Below are 18,797 nucleotides of genomic sequence, written 5' to 3'. Positions count from 1 at the left end.
GAGTTGACTGGTCATTTTACTCCATCTGACAATAAAAAGTAGTAAAACAATAGTTAACAATAGTAAGTTTCAAATCAATTTTTGCATTAAGTTTCTTGGAATTAATGGAATTTGGTACCAATGGTCGGGATATTAAGACTAGCTCCGTTTAAACCCACCCCCATTTTTTACAATTAAACGCTGTCTTGAACTTTAGTAAACAAATGATATTGTTCTTCCTATGAGAAAAAAAGATATATATCATAAAGACATCGTTAAGAATTTACTGAAAATGTTTTCATAGCTAAACATAGTGATGTGTAAAACATACACTTATGTCATTCTTTTTGGCAATTACAGTACCAGTCAAAAGTTTGGACACACCTTCTCATTCAATGGTTTTTCTTTATTTATTTATTTTTTCTACATTGTAGATTGATATTGAAGACATCCAAACTATGAAGGAACACATATGGAATTATGTGGTAAACAAACAAATGCTCAACAAACCAGAATATGTTTTATATTTTAGATTCTTCAAAGTAGTTGAATGAGAAGGTGTGTCCAAACTTTTGACTGGTACTGTACGTGTGCTAACATGCACTAAAAACATGTCCGGCTATGTAAACAAAGCGAGGAGAAGCTTGGATAACAACACACGAAGAGGGAGATCGACTCATTATCTGCTCAGGTCGACATCACTCCACTTATCTTGAAACAGATAATAGCTGCTGTTATATTAATGATCAGAATGTTAAATACAGCTCCTTTAGCTCCAACTCTACATCCTCAACTCAAGCTAGACAAAAATAGATCTGTCCCCTATACAGATGACGGACAGAATGTATTTGGTTTCCCCCATTAACAGACATTTTCTGACATGTGTTGATCACCACGACTTGCCGCCCGGCATCATTGTTTGAGCTTCGAGACTGTCAGCGCTCAATCTGCTCATTTCTGAAGCTTCCCGCTCAAAGAAAGGCGACTGTCAACAGTGAATTTACAAAAGAGAGGGGAAGCAGAAAGAACCAGGGAGTGTTGATGTGTAATTTCCATTCAGCAAGAGTGATGGGTGAAGAAAGGAGGAGACAGAGAGGAGAGAGGAGACAGGGAGGGAAAGAAGGGCAGGGAGAGGTTGAATTTTTGTGAGTGAGAAAGAAACGGAACATAAAAAATGAACTAATAAGACAATTTTATATTCAGGCTTTTCATTTAATTATGTACTTGTCTCGCATTTGTTTAATCCTAATCTTACCTTTCCCTTTGTACTTTATCTTTAGAAGTTCTTATTATTTTACGCCCCTCCTCGCTACTCCTCTCTGAATTGGTACAAAGTTAATTTAATAAACTAATTAGTCCTTACTTCAAAACATATTTGTATAGTTATAGGATAAGTCCCAGAGCTCAGTGAAGTACCTCATAGCAGAATCTAACGATGCTGTCGGTGAGTCAAGTAAAACCGCACATTGCTGAAGGGTAATAAACAAAAAACTGTTTAAAAAAGCTACTGGGATGAGACTCAGAAGACACTTTACTTTGGATTTATAGTTTTTTTTTTTTTTTACTAATTACACTTCTGAATATCTGTAGTTTAATTAAAATAGGAACATAAATTAAATCTGTACTTTGGTTGTATTTATGTGTAATCTCTTTCTCTTACCTGAAATACATCTTTAATAAAAACTAGGAACAGTGAGCAGCAGGAGGCAGAGGACACAGGATTGGTCACAGCAGAGTCTTAGGACTTAGGAGAGGAGAGGAGAGGAGTGGGCACGAGAGGAGAGGATACAAGAGGAGTAAAGAGGTTGGGTTCAATGAGAAGAAAGGCAGGGATTGGCTTCCTAGCTGTTCTCAGTAAGCCCTTCTATTCATTCCACTCTCCCTCATAGGAGAGAATGGAGCTTCAACACACAGCTGGTGAGACGGAGATAAAAGACTGATGGAGGAGCTTCAATAGATGGAGTGGAGGATGAGGATGTAGAATGGAGGAAAAGAAGACAGAGGGAGACAGCTCAGATAGAGGATGGATAGAGGAGAGTTGAGAGACATCAGTGGGAGGGTCAAGAAAGCAAAGACTACAATCTGAAGACAAATTACATGAATATAGGAAGAGAGGGGAAGAGGGACAAGAGCTCAGACAGGCCCAGAAATGTTTATTATCAATAGGCCACAGAAAGACACTAAACCAAAACACACATAAACACATCAGACCAGTATTACAGCTCTAATACTTACAAAATACTCATCAACTACACAAAAATCAGAGTGTAAGATCAAACCAGATACAATATCTGGTGCAGCGTTTTCCAAACTCTGAATTATGTTAATGTTTTCTAACCTTTACTTTAGGACACTTCCTCCTCTTAAGGCTTTTAAAAATCCCACAATTAAAAATCAGTTAAAGTTATGTATTAATGACACGTTATTGTTTTTATTGGCAGAAGAAATAAAAACCAGAGTCAGTTAAGTCGGCTACTGTCTAAGGTCGCGTTCACACCTGTAGTGTGGCTCATTGTGACATCTTAAAAGAAAAAGATACATAGTTGACTTTCAGTTCTGTTTTCTTAATTAATAAAACAGGTCACACTGTTTTTATAGTAAGGAAAAAAAGAGGTGAAAGCATGAAGACATATGGACTGACAAGCAACTCATACTTTGGACAGTTTTGATGAGTCATGCTGCGTCATTAGCGACACATGGAAAATCTAATTTAGTGACTGACAGAAGGTCACGCAACACTTTGCTGCGACTGTAACTGGAGCTCGTATGTTATGAGTAATGATGAACATTAAGAAACAGACTCTTGTAGTGTAATGTTATGATTGAACAATTACTCTTTGGTCACTAGGTTTCAATGGTTTCTTAACCAAGAACTGCTGAAATACAATCATTCAACAAACAACATTTGAACTCCTATTGACTTTTTGATTGATCAGGAAAATGCCAGCAATCATATGGATATGTGTCATCGTGGTGACCAAATGATATTGCATAAATATATACATTTCCTATGCAGGCCGTTTGCAATCAATAGATGGATTTTAATAGTCGTTTAGCTTTTGAATTCACGCTAAAAACATATCCGCTTGCTCCACTTTGGTGCAGAGTTTGATCCACAGCGTTCACACAAGCCTAAATAAACCTAACACATAACAGGGATAAAAATCTTCACTCCATCAGACTTCCATCCTACCTGAGCGGAGAGGCGGAGCTACTTGGGTGGAGTAGGTGGAGCCTGCTGCTCAGTTGAGAGCTGACAACCGACAGGAGCTGCAGTTCCTGGTGTGAAGTCTGGATCTCTCCACCGATGGGAGGGAAGGGTTGTGGGTGCGTGCGCCGTCTGTCCACGTCTGTGTGTCTGCAGGTGCTGTCACCATTCCCTACAGGTGAACAAGAGACGGAGAGAGAGTTTTTTTAAAGTGTTCCATTTTTTTTTTTTCCTGTTGTGATTATTGCTTGTACTAGCTCAATTATCGCTGCATATTAAACAAATCCCCTGCTATGCAATTTCAATCATGAGCTTAACCTTCAGCCAAGTGTGGGGTTTTTTTTTTCACAAAATGATTTGCTTTCTCTCAGTGACTATTCAGTGAGGTGAGGACACTTCAACTACCTTCAACTGGCTCACTTAACCACTTGCATCCAGAATGTCTTGATCCTTCTAGTCCTCATAAATCAGCACGTCAGTTTAAGAACTAACTTTCATGAAAAAAAAAAAAAAACCCTGTTGAATATATTAGAAACATTAAAGCTGCATGAGTGTCTTTGTTATTTGCGTAGTTTGTTTTGCGTGTTTTGCTACTATAACAACACTCCGTCACACCCCTCTTCAATGTCGATGATAGATGTGTGTAAATATGAAAAGAGGAAACCTGTTAACCTTGGATGCATATTGATTGCCACCGCAGTCTTACTTGACAGAGTGTCCCAGAGCAGACAAGATAGACAGAGACCAGTGTTCAAAAAGAATGTCCATACTAGTAGTATCTGTTCCTGGATAAGATCACAAAGCGTATGTAAAGACTATGAATGTGCTTCTGTAAACTGTCCCCCTGCAATTCTCCTCTCTCTCTCTCTCTCTCTCTCTCTCTCTCTTTCTCTCTCAGGAGTATTCAGAACAAACACCCATGCTATTTATACACTGATGCCCCATCGGCATGGCAACCACGCTTGTTTATCCCCATGATACACTGGTTTGAGGCATGCATCCTTCTTCTTTTTTTTTTTTTTTTTTTTTTTTTATCAAAACATAGTTATTTGGAGGCAATTAAGTCTCTTTCACGAACTTGGCCACGCCATCTGTTGAGGACAATGTTTCACTTTGACTAAATGCCTCCAGTTAACTGAGAGATATTATGATGAAAAGGGAGGCTGGTAATGAAACTAGTATTTTTCTGGAAACAAAATGAAGTTTGTTTGTTGGTTTTCCAGTTGTTTGGGTCATAGCCTGACAGGGTTGTTGTTAAAATGTTATCTAACCTCTTTTTTGCTTCAAATAGTTTGTGTTTATCCCTTTAAACCACTAATAAACAGCCCAAATATGCAGCTAAATACACACAGAGTCGATGCCGTTTCATTAAGGTCTATCATACAACATGACTGACAATAATAAACACATTAGTACAATGTATTTGTGTCCTGTAATGTCTGCAACAATACTGAGAGGATCACACCCAAACTTCTGTTTACAACTTCACTGCAAAGCACTTAATGCCAAACTACTCCACGGTAGCGTAGAGCAGAATACTATTGCATCATGTATCACCAAGGTGTGAATCTTTACGACCTTGTTGCAGAGCGTTAATGCTCCCTGGGTAAATAGATGTAGTAAAGTGTCTAATTTGATGCACAAGCACAGACATAACAAATGCTTGCTCCACCCAACCAACACACTCTTCTCATTTACCGTAACCCTGGAGGCTGTTACCATAGCGAAACAGACTTGTCCCAAGGTCACAGGGCGGGGCTGAGCATTGAGTTGAACCCTGAAACAAGGCATCGCCTTGGCAACACAAAATCAGGTCAGTTGATCATGTGACAGCGAGGCCTTGGGGACAGACACGGATACTGGAACACATGTTTACTTGTTTGTGCTAAGTTGAGACAAATTCGATAAATATACACGCACACGGGCATGCAGGTACGTGACACCTGTATCACACCTTGTATGCACATTATATAAACACACACAGCAATAAGAGTCACGCACACACACTTACAAACCCACAATAGAAACACTTGCACACGCAATGACACAAACACACACATGTCCAAAATGAAAACAGGGTAATGCAGCTTTAGCAAAGATGGCATATTAATTGTCTGACATATTGTTATGGAAGAGTCTATGAACAATAAGATTGGTGTCTGTGAGAGAGCGTCGTCTGTCACAGCCTGGTGGATAAACACAAGACCAGCACACCCTCTGCTTCATTCTCCCTGACTGCCATTCTATACTGTATGTTACCTGAATGTGAATTAAAATGAAACTTATTTGAGTAGCCAGCTTTCTGTACTTTCCCATTTGAGGTTCTATTTACACTATGGCTTAGAAATATTTTACTGTAGGGACTACCTGTACTATTAGTGTAGATTTAACAACCTCATTAGCATAGTAAACATACGCAATCCACATCTAACAGCACTGTGAAACTGTCGTTTTTCCTAAATGCAGGTTGTGAACTTTGTGTGTGAATAGAGGAGGGGATGAGCTTATGTAACAATATGATCTGTACATCAATCACTGAACTGAAGTGTGAATGTGAGAGCTGACATGGAGGCGGCTAATGGCCGAGCCACCAGTCTAAAATAAGTGAATTTTGTGAGAGCTGGAAAACTCTCAACTCAGACTATTTTATAAACAGAAATGCACTGAACATGGAAATACATAAATTCTTGAAGATAATTCCGACCTTAAGCTTACACAGGCACACTGCTTTTCTGGACTCGCAGAATGACCGGCAAGCATGAGACATTAGTGGCAGAAGTGTTTTAAATAGTAAGATATTTGCATAAAATGCATGATTTTGGGGAAGACCCGAGCATAAGACTGGATAAACAAGACTTGGATTATACTGTACCAGATGTGTGAGAGTTTGCAAACAGTTTTTTGATGTAGTTTTGCTGTTAATAAACCTAGCTTCCATTTATTTCAATTCATCAAGGATTTGCTCAGTTTTTGAATTGTTCCGTTCGCCGGTCAAGGAATGCGGAAAAAAACAAGTTCTCTCCAAGAATTTAACTCAACACGCAGTGAGTAACTGATGTACAAATTGTCCTTTTTGAAGTATTCCTTTAAATTCCTCTACTAAACTGCCTCCCATAAATTAATTTATATCTTTAGACTTCTGGGTTGAAATCAATACAGGGTCAGAGCTTTCATCTGTATTCACCTTGTCTGTTATTTGGAAAAGAGAGGTCTGAATGTGTGCACACACGTTTGTAAAAACACACACACACGTTTGTAAAATAACACACAAACACACGCACACAGGTTTGTAAAAACACACACACACACACACAAGTTTTTCCTACAACTCAGCAGCCTAGGATTCAGTTCCCTGTCTGTCTCACAATGCACTCAATAATAGGGGCAGCCTGAGTGTGTTTGTGTGTGTGTGTGTGTGTGTGTGTGTGTGTGTGTGTGTGTGTGTGTGTGTGTGTGTGTGTGTGTGTGTGTGTGTGTGTGTGTGTGTGTGTGTGTGTGTGTATGTGTACAACTCCATGTGTACCTATCAAACCATGCCCTGCCCCTTTCAGTCTGCTTTTCGATTGGTCCCTCTGTCGCAGGCAGGGTTGGACACACATGTGTGCACCCACGCACACACATTACACACGCACATTCAGAGACACAGAAAGCACTGCTGTAGATGGAGCCATAGGTGAGGCGTTGGTGCATGCGTGTGTGTGTAATGGGGAACAAAGCAGTATCTCTTGCAGGATTACACTCTGACCTAGCTTGTCTGGCTAACGCTTCTGTTACCATCGACAACATCCACACCGCTAATACACAGAGAGGAAGGAACACAAGAAAGTGGCCTCTCTCTGTATTCAGAGCTCTTTATGTAATGTTTTTCATTACTGTCGTTTTTATTACAGTTTTGCCTCTACGTTGCTGTCCCATTTCATGTCACATCAGCTACTGTTTTTTTTACGCAGTATTTGTTTTTATGCTTCCTTGTGGGCTTGTTTGGCTCTATAAACATGTCCTTCCTAATGCTGCCACTGTTCTATATTTGTATCTTTGTAAGCAGATTAAAAACAGAAGAAAACCCTTGAGTAAAAGGAACGGACCAAATGCACCAGAAGCCAACTGTCCTCAGAAGGGAATTCTACTGAAACTGACTTTATACTTGGCTAATCTGCAAAAGATACAGTGCAGCAAACAAGCTGTTTTTCTGGTTCAAAATGCGTCATAAGTCTTGGCTTCCAAAGACTGAGGAAAGTGCCGCGTTGCAGAAGTTCTTGGATTGCACTGCAGGCTCTGGGTTCACTGGCTGCGCACAACATGACCAGCAACAAACTGGCCAACAATAGGTCGGTTAGTTGAACACAACTCTGTCTGCACCAGAACACATCTACATCCGACACACAAAGGTCATGTAAGAGCAATTTAAAGCACCTCTTTCAGATAACAAGACAGTTTGTATTCAACACTGATTCCTTCATAAGACTATCCATGGAGCACCAGGTAAGGTAATCATAATAAATTAGATTAGATAGGAGCAATGTTCTAGAAACATATGAGCCAGAAACGGACTCATATCCCACATTCATAATGAGTGTCTGTTTACAATGTATCACAAATCAAGTGAAAAAGGTGTGAAACTGCAGAAAATATAACTGAATATTATGATATAAACACTTATATATATTGCACTCCATGCAATTGCACTTATTCTCAAAATCCTAATTCATTTCCTGTTTGAATTATGTCATCAGTGTCTTCGGTTTTGTTGCCGACATACATTGAAAAACAAACCAGGCCTCGCCGCACTGTTTGTGAACTGTTAGCTCAATGGAGGGGAAAAAGGAGGAAAAGCAGTGTGAGGGAGTGAGAGTGAGAGAGAGAGAGAGAAAAGAAGACCGACACATACAATGAGACACAGAGAGAAGAATGAACCACCTCTCGGTTATGAAACTCCCTCACTAACCCTCAGCACCGTCACTGCAGGTCAAAGGTCAGCCTCTTCTCTGAAGCTGATAAACACAGACACCTCCACTACCATTCATACACTACGCTTACACACACACAGCCTAGATACCGTCGATAGTAGTGCAGCTAAAACAGACACTCTTAGATAAGGCACACTTATGTACAGAAATAAATGAAGATTGAGACCTCGTGACTATCGGGAACTTTGCTGTCGAGAATAAATACTGCAGAGGTTTATGTTACAAGCACTCGCTTCCTCGCTGGCTCCCCTCTATCGGGCCGCCACAGGTGGGGACTTTAATTAAGCATCTACTGATGTCATTAAACTTTTTATGGAATTACAACAGCTATTTATTGCCATGATGTGTTCATGTTACTTCACAGAGCAATTTACCAAGTGATAGATAACTAACTTGCGTTTGTAATGTTACTAGATAAATGCTGCAGTATTGAGAGAAAGCCAGCTTTAAGTAGACGTGTATTTATTTCAGTAATGGTGTATTTAGCTGCTACACCCTTAAACCAGAAGATTTGAATTAAATCTTCTTGTCTCATTTCTTCAGTTCCTCTCACTCTGTCCGTACTCCTCCTTTCATATTCTTCCCCCATTTCCTTTCCTTCCCCTCTCCCCTCTGGTTATATTTATATCTACTCTCCTTCTTTCATTTCCTCACCCTCCTCTCTTATACTGGTACTCTCCAGGGTGACAAATCACAACTTAAAAACACCTCTGTGACACGTGACTGAGATGTAAGCGAAGGGAGGATGAAATACAGAGCAGAGCTCACGCAGACACGCTCCACACTACTGCCCGAGAAGAGTGTGTGAAAGAGATGAAAATAAGCGGAAGGGAAAAAACTGAGTGAGCGACAGAGAGAGAGAAAGGAATCCCTCTATCGCTCTCCTGCGTGTGTGCATGTATGTACAGTAGTTACCTCTGAACACACACACACACACACACACACACACATGTGTGAGGAGTTAACATGTGTGAGTGAGACTGTTGACAAAGCGCACCAAACTCTGAACATCAGAGCCCGAGCTGTCACCTGAGGGAATTACTCAGCGTTCCTCAGTCGAGCAGCGTTAGCGCAGAGGGCCCGGAGACGCAGGAGTAGCAGGGAAACCGGCTTTGATCGCCCCCCCCACCCCCCACCCCACCCCACCCTATGAGCCAAGAATCAGGATAAGGGGGAATATGCTGTGAGGGGGGCCTGCAGGGAACATATACTCACACACACACACACACACAAACACACACAATCACATCTTCAAAGTGGCACACATGCGCATACAAATTGTGTTCTTCGACTTACATTTTTCCAAACATTCAAAAGACATATGCTGCCCACGCATGCATAGTAATTACTGCTTTTGATCTTTCTCACTCGCATGCTGTACATACATAATACAAGCTGGAAAACAATAAGATGGAAAGTGTCATCAGTGTCATCTTTACACAGAGCAAATCATGTCATTAAAAAAGCCCGAGAAAACATGTTGTGCACCAGACACACAATACAAGTAAGGAACCATCCACTTCTAAATACGCATTGAAATGTTTTCAAATAAACTATACGTAGTAAACAGTTGTCATGCATCAGGCAATGCTCTCCGGGAGTAATCTGACAGCGAGGCGGGCTGCAGGTATAATGGCCTCCCCGGATTACGGCTGCTCTTCCACCACATTAGAGCGACGGGATACAAGCTGCTGCTGTCAGAGCAGGTGTCAGGAGACCTCATTTACCTCCCTCACACAAACTTTTAGTCTCTCTCGCCGCCACAATTTAGATCAGAGCGCTCTGAACGACAAGTCGACTTGTACTCGTTTTCTTGTCCGTCATGCTTTTAACTGTGGCGAGAGAGCAGTTTCTTCAAGATTGCTTGATTGCTTACAGTGGCCTTCCAGAAAAGTAAAAAAAAAAAAAATTCCATTTATTTTTGGATCAGAGACGAGATGGGCTACTCTCAAAATTGCCATTAGCAATTAAGCACAAAAAAAGGCTTCTTTGTTTGAAGGCAAATTTAATTTATTAGTCCGCTCACAGTAGATAGTGATAAGAAAAGTGCAAATGGTACTTTTTCAAATTCAGAAGTATACCAGACTAAAACTCCAATGTCAAAGAACATATAACTAAATATATGTTATTTGAACATCAGTTTGACTGAGAGATGACTGATATAAAGTGGTTAAAAAGAATAACTTTGAAGAGGAAAATGCATCTGTTCTTGTTTTAAAATTGCCTGCTCCTCCTTTGCAATTACTTTCTTTGCTGTCAGAGCAAAACGATGGAAGAAAAATAATTAACCTTAAAAGGAAATTAAATATTTCAATAAGAGAATAAAAAGCCTGAATCATGCTTTTGTAAACATATTTGTATCTATCTGTAATGCACCAAATACTTGATAATCCTTCTCTGGACACTGAGATGAGTCGACTTTAAGGAGATAATAGTTATTATGGGGTTCACAGCACGACTTTAGGAAGTCACCAGCTATACGTCATCAAGCACCACTGCTGTGGCAGGTTCCTGCTGGCAGCACAGGTGCTCACATGCACACACACTAAACACACACACACACACACACACAGAAACACAGACACTTGGCCAGAACTCTGCAGCTACGTCCTCCAAACCCCCACTAATGCATATAACCACACACGTAAAAATGCACACACACACACACACACACACACACACACACACACACACACACACACACACACACACACACACACACACACACACACACACACACACACACACACACACACACACACAGGCACACACAAAGTGCAGGTGCTAACACTGCCCCACCAGCTGTCCCTGGAGATCCTGCTACGAGGTCTGATGACCAAGACAGAGAGGACAAAGGGACGGAGAGACTACAAGAAAGAACACCGAGCAAACGCCAAACTGACAGGTGTGTGTACTATGTGTGTGTGTGCACGTGCGTGTGCATGTGCGTGTGTGAGGTCATGGCTCACGTCCAACATGCTGCACTGCCCTTAACCCAAATAAAGTCTGGTTATCTTTGTTTAACCTTGAATGCCAGAGCTGTGTGTGTATAAATGTGTGTGTGCATGTGTGTGTGTGTGTGTGTGTGTGTGTGTGTGTGTGTGTGTGTGTGTGTGTGTGTGTGTGTGTGTGTGTGTGTGTGTGTGTGTGTGTGTGTGTGTGTGTGTGTGTGTGTGTATACTACGCCCTTGGTGGACTGAGTATGAATGAATGAATGAATGTATTCATTTGAATATAACATAGAGAGTAATGTGGCATGTCAGGTCAGTCCGTTCATGTGACTTTGGGTTACGTCTCCGTCATGTCAAATCAGCCACATGACACATCGTGAAGCGCTGCTCTCCGTCACTCCAACAAAGGACTGACAACGTGTTATGTAACCAAAGGTCACGGGGTCAGAGGTGCTTACAGAGCGTGGCCACACCCTGCCTGGCTGTTAGCATACCATAGTGAGCGACACTGTCAATACTCGTCAGGCTGGTGATGTACAGCGCCGCCGTCCTGGCTCAAAGGGGCCCCGGCTCAGACACGTCTAGTACGAGCTCTCCTCGCTCTGCTGTTACACACAAAGAGATACAAGGAAATGCAAATATGCCGGGCAGATAGTAGTAGATGGATAACAAGTTGTAATGAAAGTTTTAGTTAAATCTGGTTGATAAAATTGCAGCAGTGTTTTGCATACTCTTGTGTCCACAATCGACAAATGCTTGGTTTATATGTCACATGAGGGAAGAAATAATAAGAGCGATGTCGCCCCCTGAAACCATATATCATTCTTGAACATTTTGTGCTCCTCCATGTCCTCAACACCTCTTTCAGTCGTGCTCCAGTGAGGGAACCCTTGGCTCAAGGGTGTTGGGACGAAATACTTATCTATTTTTAAAGCTACCTTGAGGCGACAATGGTAACAACTGAGACACGGTGTCACTGTTAAACTAGAAATATCAAATTTTAAAAAATTTGTAATGTACTTGTCTACCTATCTATATATCACAAAATACAACACATACTGCACCACACAAAGAGAAGAGGCGTGCTGAAGCTTGCTGGCCAGATAAAATGATATTGTTTTCTTTTCCGCTACAATAGCCCGATGCTTGTGGCAGCTTGTTAAGATGGATGTTAGTCACAGGGATGGGCATCATGGGGCTACAAACTGCTACAAGGTCAGACTGAGATAACATTGTTGGAGGGTCGAGAAAAAAACATGCGCGCTCACACACACACACACACACACACACACACACACACACACACACACACACACACACACACACACACACACACACACACACACACACACACACACACACACAATGTCCAGTAGAGATTGAAGTTAGCTGTTGATGGCCACTACTGAATACATTCAAAATGTATTTGGTATCTAAAGTTTTGAATCTAACGATAAGCAGGTTATTTATAGTAATTTTAAGTGAATAGTAGAAAATCATTAAAGATTATTTACATATCTTTAACATTCACATCATTTATAATAGAAATATCATGTTTCAGCTCTTGTATTCTTTCAGTTTTTGGATCAAAATCTCAGAAAATACATTTCTGAACCAGCTCAACAAGCAGAAGAAGTTCAATCCATGAAACAGTGTCAACAAAGCCAGATGCAGAAGTGTAAATGAGGACAGTGGTGCCGTAGTGACCGATTCTGACATATGCATTAGAAAGACACACAAACACACAGCTGGTCTCGGTTCAGGGACTTCTAAGTGCATCTCTCCTGACACATACTGTAGCAAAACCCTCTCTCGCACTCACGGATTAATACAAATACCGTACGCACACAAGTGCACACACACACACACACACACACACACACACACACACACACACACACACACAGGAGTGCCCCGAGTGTCTATACATGATTAAAAGACTGAAAGTGGGGCAGGCACCGTTCTCACTCTGTGAAATTACTGCAGTTCCTTTCAGTCCACCTCAACACACACAAACACACACACACACACACACACACACACACACACACACACACACACACACACACACACACACACACACACACACACACACACACACACACACACACACACACACACACACACACACACACACTCACACACTCACATCCAACAAGCTCTAAGTCCAGTAGGTGTGCATGGCTACACGCACACACTCACACGTCCACTCAAGCCACATAGCATTGATTCAATAATTGAGTGATTCCCCCAATGAAGCAGCAGGGGGAATCACCATGTTATTGGGGCCACAAGAGATGACAACATTTTTTTTTAAATATCAGCCCCTCCCTTCAATTCACCAACCCACTGAGTTCATGTTTTCCTGGTGTTTTTGCACTTAACAGTATGGTTGACATTATTATTTCAATGAAGTGTTCTGAAACACCTCCAAAATACGAGCCTGTATATTCCTCACCGGGGACTGGGTGGGGGTCCTCAGACTGCTTCAGAAACCTTCATGTTGCATGTAATATGTGAAGACTATTTGTCAAACCTTTCTGAATTGCGTGTGACATGTCAGCTTGTAATTTGAAGTGGTTAGCTGGTTAGAATCTGGTTTAACTGGATAGTATTGTATATTTCAGAAGTAGCTTATACAAAGCTGAGTGCATATTAAAGGATCAATTTAGAGGATTAAAAAAATATCCCGGCGAATTGAAAGGCCTCATTAAAGTCAAATGAACGGTCTCGATGCATAATTGTTAAATGCCGCTTACTGGTATATTATTTGGAAATAGCATAGTCAGCTCTTTGTTTTTTTATCTCCCTTGTGGAAGGATCATCTGGACGTTTAGTCTGTGACCTATGAACGTTTCACAGAAAGCAACATCTGCAAACTTTGCAGGCTCCAAAAATAGCTCTCGCAGACTTCAGATGTACTCTGAACCGCAAACATGTTATCTGGTCGAGTAAATCAAAACTCTGTATTTAGACATCTAACAGAACTGAGGCAACAGACGTACTTTAGCCAGGTCCAGCTCACACTGAGTCACACACAAATGTTGAGAATCAGGCAGGAAATCTTCCATGACTCACAGCAGTTTGTTCTGCGAGACACGGCTGACATTACTTCTGTTATATTCAGTTACATGGATTCACAAGATGAGGTGCCTGAGATATACTGCACTGGACTAAAAATGATATTTGCAAAATCCATCCAACCACATGTACGATATCAGAAATATCATAACTGTAGTTGTGATATATGTTTTATGTCTTTCTCACATATGCTGTTGAGTTAAAGGCAACTGAAAATAGTTGTACCGGATGTGAAAAAGTGACACTGGTGCAAAGCTGCAGGTCATTCTCTGAGAAAAACGATGAGCCGTTCCACATCTGGTCAAAAAGTTTTTCCACGTCTCTTGGGGCTTACAGACAGAAAAGAGTATAAATGAGCACAGGACACAAGCTTACTACTTTTACGAGGCATTATGAAACTGTGCCTCAGTTTTAAAAGATTACAAGTAAACAACAACAACATAAACCCTATAAATCTCCTCTCCAAAGCTGGACCAGAGAGGACTAAGCAGTATTACTATTGGTGGACACTAATCATGTGTTGCTCTTGGCAAACACACGGAGAAAAACCTTTGCAAAAAGTTCAAATAGAAACCCTGCAAATCCAGCAGCTTCTTAGCAGCCTTGTGCAAGGTTTCTGAGAATTAGACCATGGTTTGTTTGTGGGAGAGGGGACTTGAGTTTCTGTGTTGTGATTTGGGGATTGAAAGAGCACTTTTGCAATGTGAATCTTTGAACTTGTGCATGTGGAGAATTGCAATATTGCGTTTATTGCGACAGCCGTAGGTGCAACACCACAGATGGTCACTTCCAAGAGCGATTTCATGAAACACAGATAACCTGTGGGTCACGTTGATAAAGCCTAGACATGTCGGTGGTCAGCAGATAGGCAGTGAGACATACTCACACTAGAAACACACATTTATATGCTTGTTGATGACTGCATTTTTAAAAACAAGCATACATAGCAAACAATGCACACCCTGACACACAGGCTGCAAAAAATGGCAACCGACACGGAGAAGTATTTTGCAAGCCTTTTGCTTTGGTATCCTTGACATCTGTAGTTCCTTATTTATCAATAGATGGCCGTTACCCAGGCAACCAAATATAAACACAAGCAGTCAGCATAAATAATCAAGCTGCAAGACAGTGGCTCATACTTTGTAACCGTGTTGAGCAAAACCAACTCAAAAACTCAAATGTACAGTCAACCTCCAGAACAAACTCCGGCCTTGTGCTCATGCACGATGACAAAACAGATGAAAACAGTTTATCTTGCACACAGTTACTCATGTATCAACAATTCGGTCATGTCTTGCTGTATAAAGTGGTTTATTCACACTAGAAAACATGTGTGATGCCCACAAAAGAGGAGGGAACATACTGGGAAACAATCTGGCTTCAGCTCTAATAGTCCCGTTCTCATTGACAGCATAGCTCTTGAATGTCTCTGGAAACAGATTGATAAGCAGCAGTAGGTTCATACCAGTTCACTGTAAACAGGTATTAGCAGATGTGGGCCCTCACATGGTTCAGGGTTCAGGGTCAATCTAGTTCCTTCGAAAAAAGGTCATGGAGTTTAAGTCAGTCTGACCGAACCTCAAATCCAATAAATGTGTCTGTGTGTGTGTGTGTGTGTGTGTGTGTGTGTGTGTGTGTGTGTGTGTGTGTGTGTGTGTGTGTGTGTGTGTGTGTGTGTGTTTGTGTTTCCATGTTGCCAGTGGGTTTCCTTTAGAGACCCAGAAAAACCTTTGCTTGCCCTCTTCTACAAGGAGACCATGCATTTTGAGAGGCAGGCTGGAGTAAGTTTTATCAGCAGTATCATCGATGAGACATTAGGGTACCTTGAACCCTCTCTCTGACCTGAACTCAGCGAGTCGCTGAAAGGTACACTGTTTGAAATTTGAGAGCCATGCACATGTATACACTTATTTAGAAATGTGAATTCAGAACTTGTGTCTGACATAGTCTAAACAACTGCTACTATTGTTGTGTTTCTGTCAGAAAACGCCACATTATACAGTCGTAAACACTTTAAATGCGCTCATTCAGTAAAGGAGTCAGCAGATACAGTACAATCACACCATCAGCTGTGAGGGTCCTTTGGTGATTTTATCTGAAGGATGTGGTTTGTCCATTAGCTCACCAATAAATATTCGGAAATTGATATACAGTAAGTTTGTGTGTGATAAATTAGCCATGGCAGTTTTGACAGATGTATTTTGTTCAAGTTTGATGTCCCGAAACACCATGAATTTTGCATTCCCTTTACTCATATTGTCCCCACATGCACACACAAAATCTGTCCCAAAACACCAGTCCTGCTGCTCTAAGTGTAAATGGTATCCATGAAGTGCCTCCTAAAAGGGTTACGCTGTCTCTGTACTCTCAACCCCCCCCACCCCCCAACACACCCCACTCTTTCAGCAGTAGTCTACAGTTAGGTAGCGTGTCCTGTCAGGTTGCAAATGCACTCAGCTATCCATCAGGCAGCCGCGCGAAAGGTAGTGTGGGGGCAAGTCGCTAGCTGAGCTAATGGCACGTTATGTAGCATTAAACCAAGCTGACTGGGCGCTCGCTCCCTCGCTCACTCCCTCGCTCACTCCTCGCTCACTCCCTCGCTCACTCCCTCCCTCGCCTCAGAAACCAAAGCACTGGGGTGAAAGAAGAAGGGGGAGAAAAGCATCTTTGCTCTCAGAGAGATTGTCTGTTGTTTGGTTTTGATGCTAATTGGTGGTGAACGGTTTGATAGGAGGCAGGTTTTTTTATTTATTTAATTTTTTTAGGTTAGTGGTTAACACTGCACATCTGACAGACAGGCGTAATAGGAGCCCATTCTGAATCTGTCTCAATGCAGGATGTTTTCAAGTGCTGTTGGAAATATTGTACCAACACTTTCAGAACACATTACCGATCAAACAGTGCAGTAAATGTGGCGAGCGAACATTTTTTTTTTTTGTGTCTGAGTTGCACTGCTGTGACATTTATGGGGCATGCTATCAGACGAAAAAATGAAAAATGAAAATGAATGTAAAAGGAAGCAGGCAAAGACCGAAAATCAACAACTGACGCTAAAAGTTAAGCCCAGTCATTTTATCTTTAAGGGCCTTGATCACTATTGTGAAACATTACACCTTATACTTAGAGGTTTAAACCTCAATATGAAGAAGAAATATTTAGATACTTTTAAAAAGGGATATACCTATTTTAATGGTTTGGACAAATAAATACTTTAACTGTGTAACTACAGGGAGAAACATCCACATCGACAGTAGCTTGACTACTGTAGTAGACTATCAGACCATCAAACAGCAGAAATACTGTACATAGCAAACTTGTTTTTTTAAATCACTAGTCTTACGTTTCCTTTCTGCATGGGTTAACAAATTAGCCTTCTCGTTACCCCTGAGGTGAAATGTGGGTTTGAAAGATGCTTATTTGTTCTATGAAGATGATGATGATGATGATCTCGTAAAAAAAAAGAAAAACCTGATACTATAACTATGTCTTATTACAATCTGACATCTGGGAAGTTTGAAAGTTCCCGTAAGAACCATTTAGGTTATGGCATGTATAAAAAGAGTTATTTTAGTCTAATGAGGATGTCTAGTAATTTACCATTAGGTCAACTTTCTTCTCCTACCACAGGTATTTTCCCTGGGCAAGCCCCTACACTAGCGTACACACAGCTGCACCAAGAGTGTGTGTTGTTTATGTGCTGTGTGTCCATGCAAATATCTGCTGTGAATGTATGTATAATGTGTAAGACGTGTATGAATGAGTGTGTCTTGTTCTCGTCTGCATCTGCACAAGGGTTTTTTTACATCACGAGTTTGTAAAGAAAATGAGTGTGTGCAAACGTTGCTGCCGTTGCATCACTCTGAACAATGTACACATGCAGGGGAAGAGGGCCCCGGAGTCATTTGGCAGCCGAGTTAACTCCCCCACTGTGGCATTTGATAGTAGTTGACAGTGTCAGAGAGGCAGACCTGGCCGATGAAACCTCACATTAACCTCATTTATCTGTGTCGTAGCTTATCACCTGACCCCTGCTGCACACTCACTCCCTGGCAAAAAACACAAGCCTGAGCTGCGGCCGACACAAACACACTCACACACACATACAATATCTAGCTTAATATACACAGACACACAATCGTGGTCAAATGCAAACACAAATACACGCAACATATATATAGTTAGAGCAGTTTGGTCGGGCCATCCTTAAGCACTGAGTCAAATGTAACAAATAATAGTTGTGACAAAAGTAAGAGAGTGAAAATGATACTAAACATAGAACTCTAGCAGTAATATTAGAGGTATTAATGGTGACATTTCTTCAAAATAAGCCCTGGTATTTCTTTTAACTTTTACAAATGGAAGAGCAGGATGATATCAAATCTTTTATATTTTATCTCAGCAGTACTATGCCCAACACCGGACAGAAATGAATCCTATTGGGTATGTACTGCCATATTTGTCTTGCACTGTGCTTTGGAACATCTATGTAATTTATAGCTCCAATTAAGTCTCCTCTCCTCGGCCAGCAAAGTGCACAAATCTTTTACATTCAAGGGACACTTTTCGGACACTGTCTTTAGTAGTGGGCAAGTGGAGAAATCTATAAAA

The 18,797-nt window shown here is 41.2% G+C and overlaps 1 long non-coding RNA gene across 1 annotated transcript in view; it reads right to left on the bottom strand.

Moving 5' to 3' along the window:
- Nucleotides 1-18,797, bottom strand: part of LOC129097284 (uncharacterized) — a 43,229-nt gene that overhangs the window by 17,037 nt on the left and 7,395 nt on the right. Inside the window, exon 2 of the long non-coding RNA XR_008531512.1 lies at nucleotides 3,173-3,359. This is a non-coding gene — a long non-coding RNA (uncharacterized LOC129097284). The remainder of the gene's footprint in view (nucleotides 1-3,172; nucleotides 3,360-18,797) is intronic.

The sequence above is a fragment of the Anoplopoma fimbria genome, chromosome 10 (genome assembly GCF_027596085.1).
Source record: "Anoplopoma fimbria isolate UVic2021 breed Golden Eagle Sablefish chromosome 10, Afim_UVic_2022, whole genome shotgun sequence".
In the NCBI taxonomy this organism is placed as follows: Eukaryota; Metazoa; Chordata; class Actinopteri; order Perciformes; family Anoplopomatidae; genus Anoplopoma; species Anoplopoma fimbria.
Note: the sequence above shows the minus strand (reverse complement) of the source record. Positions and strands in the feature narration are given on the sequence as shown.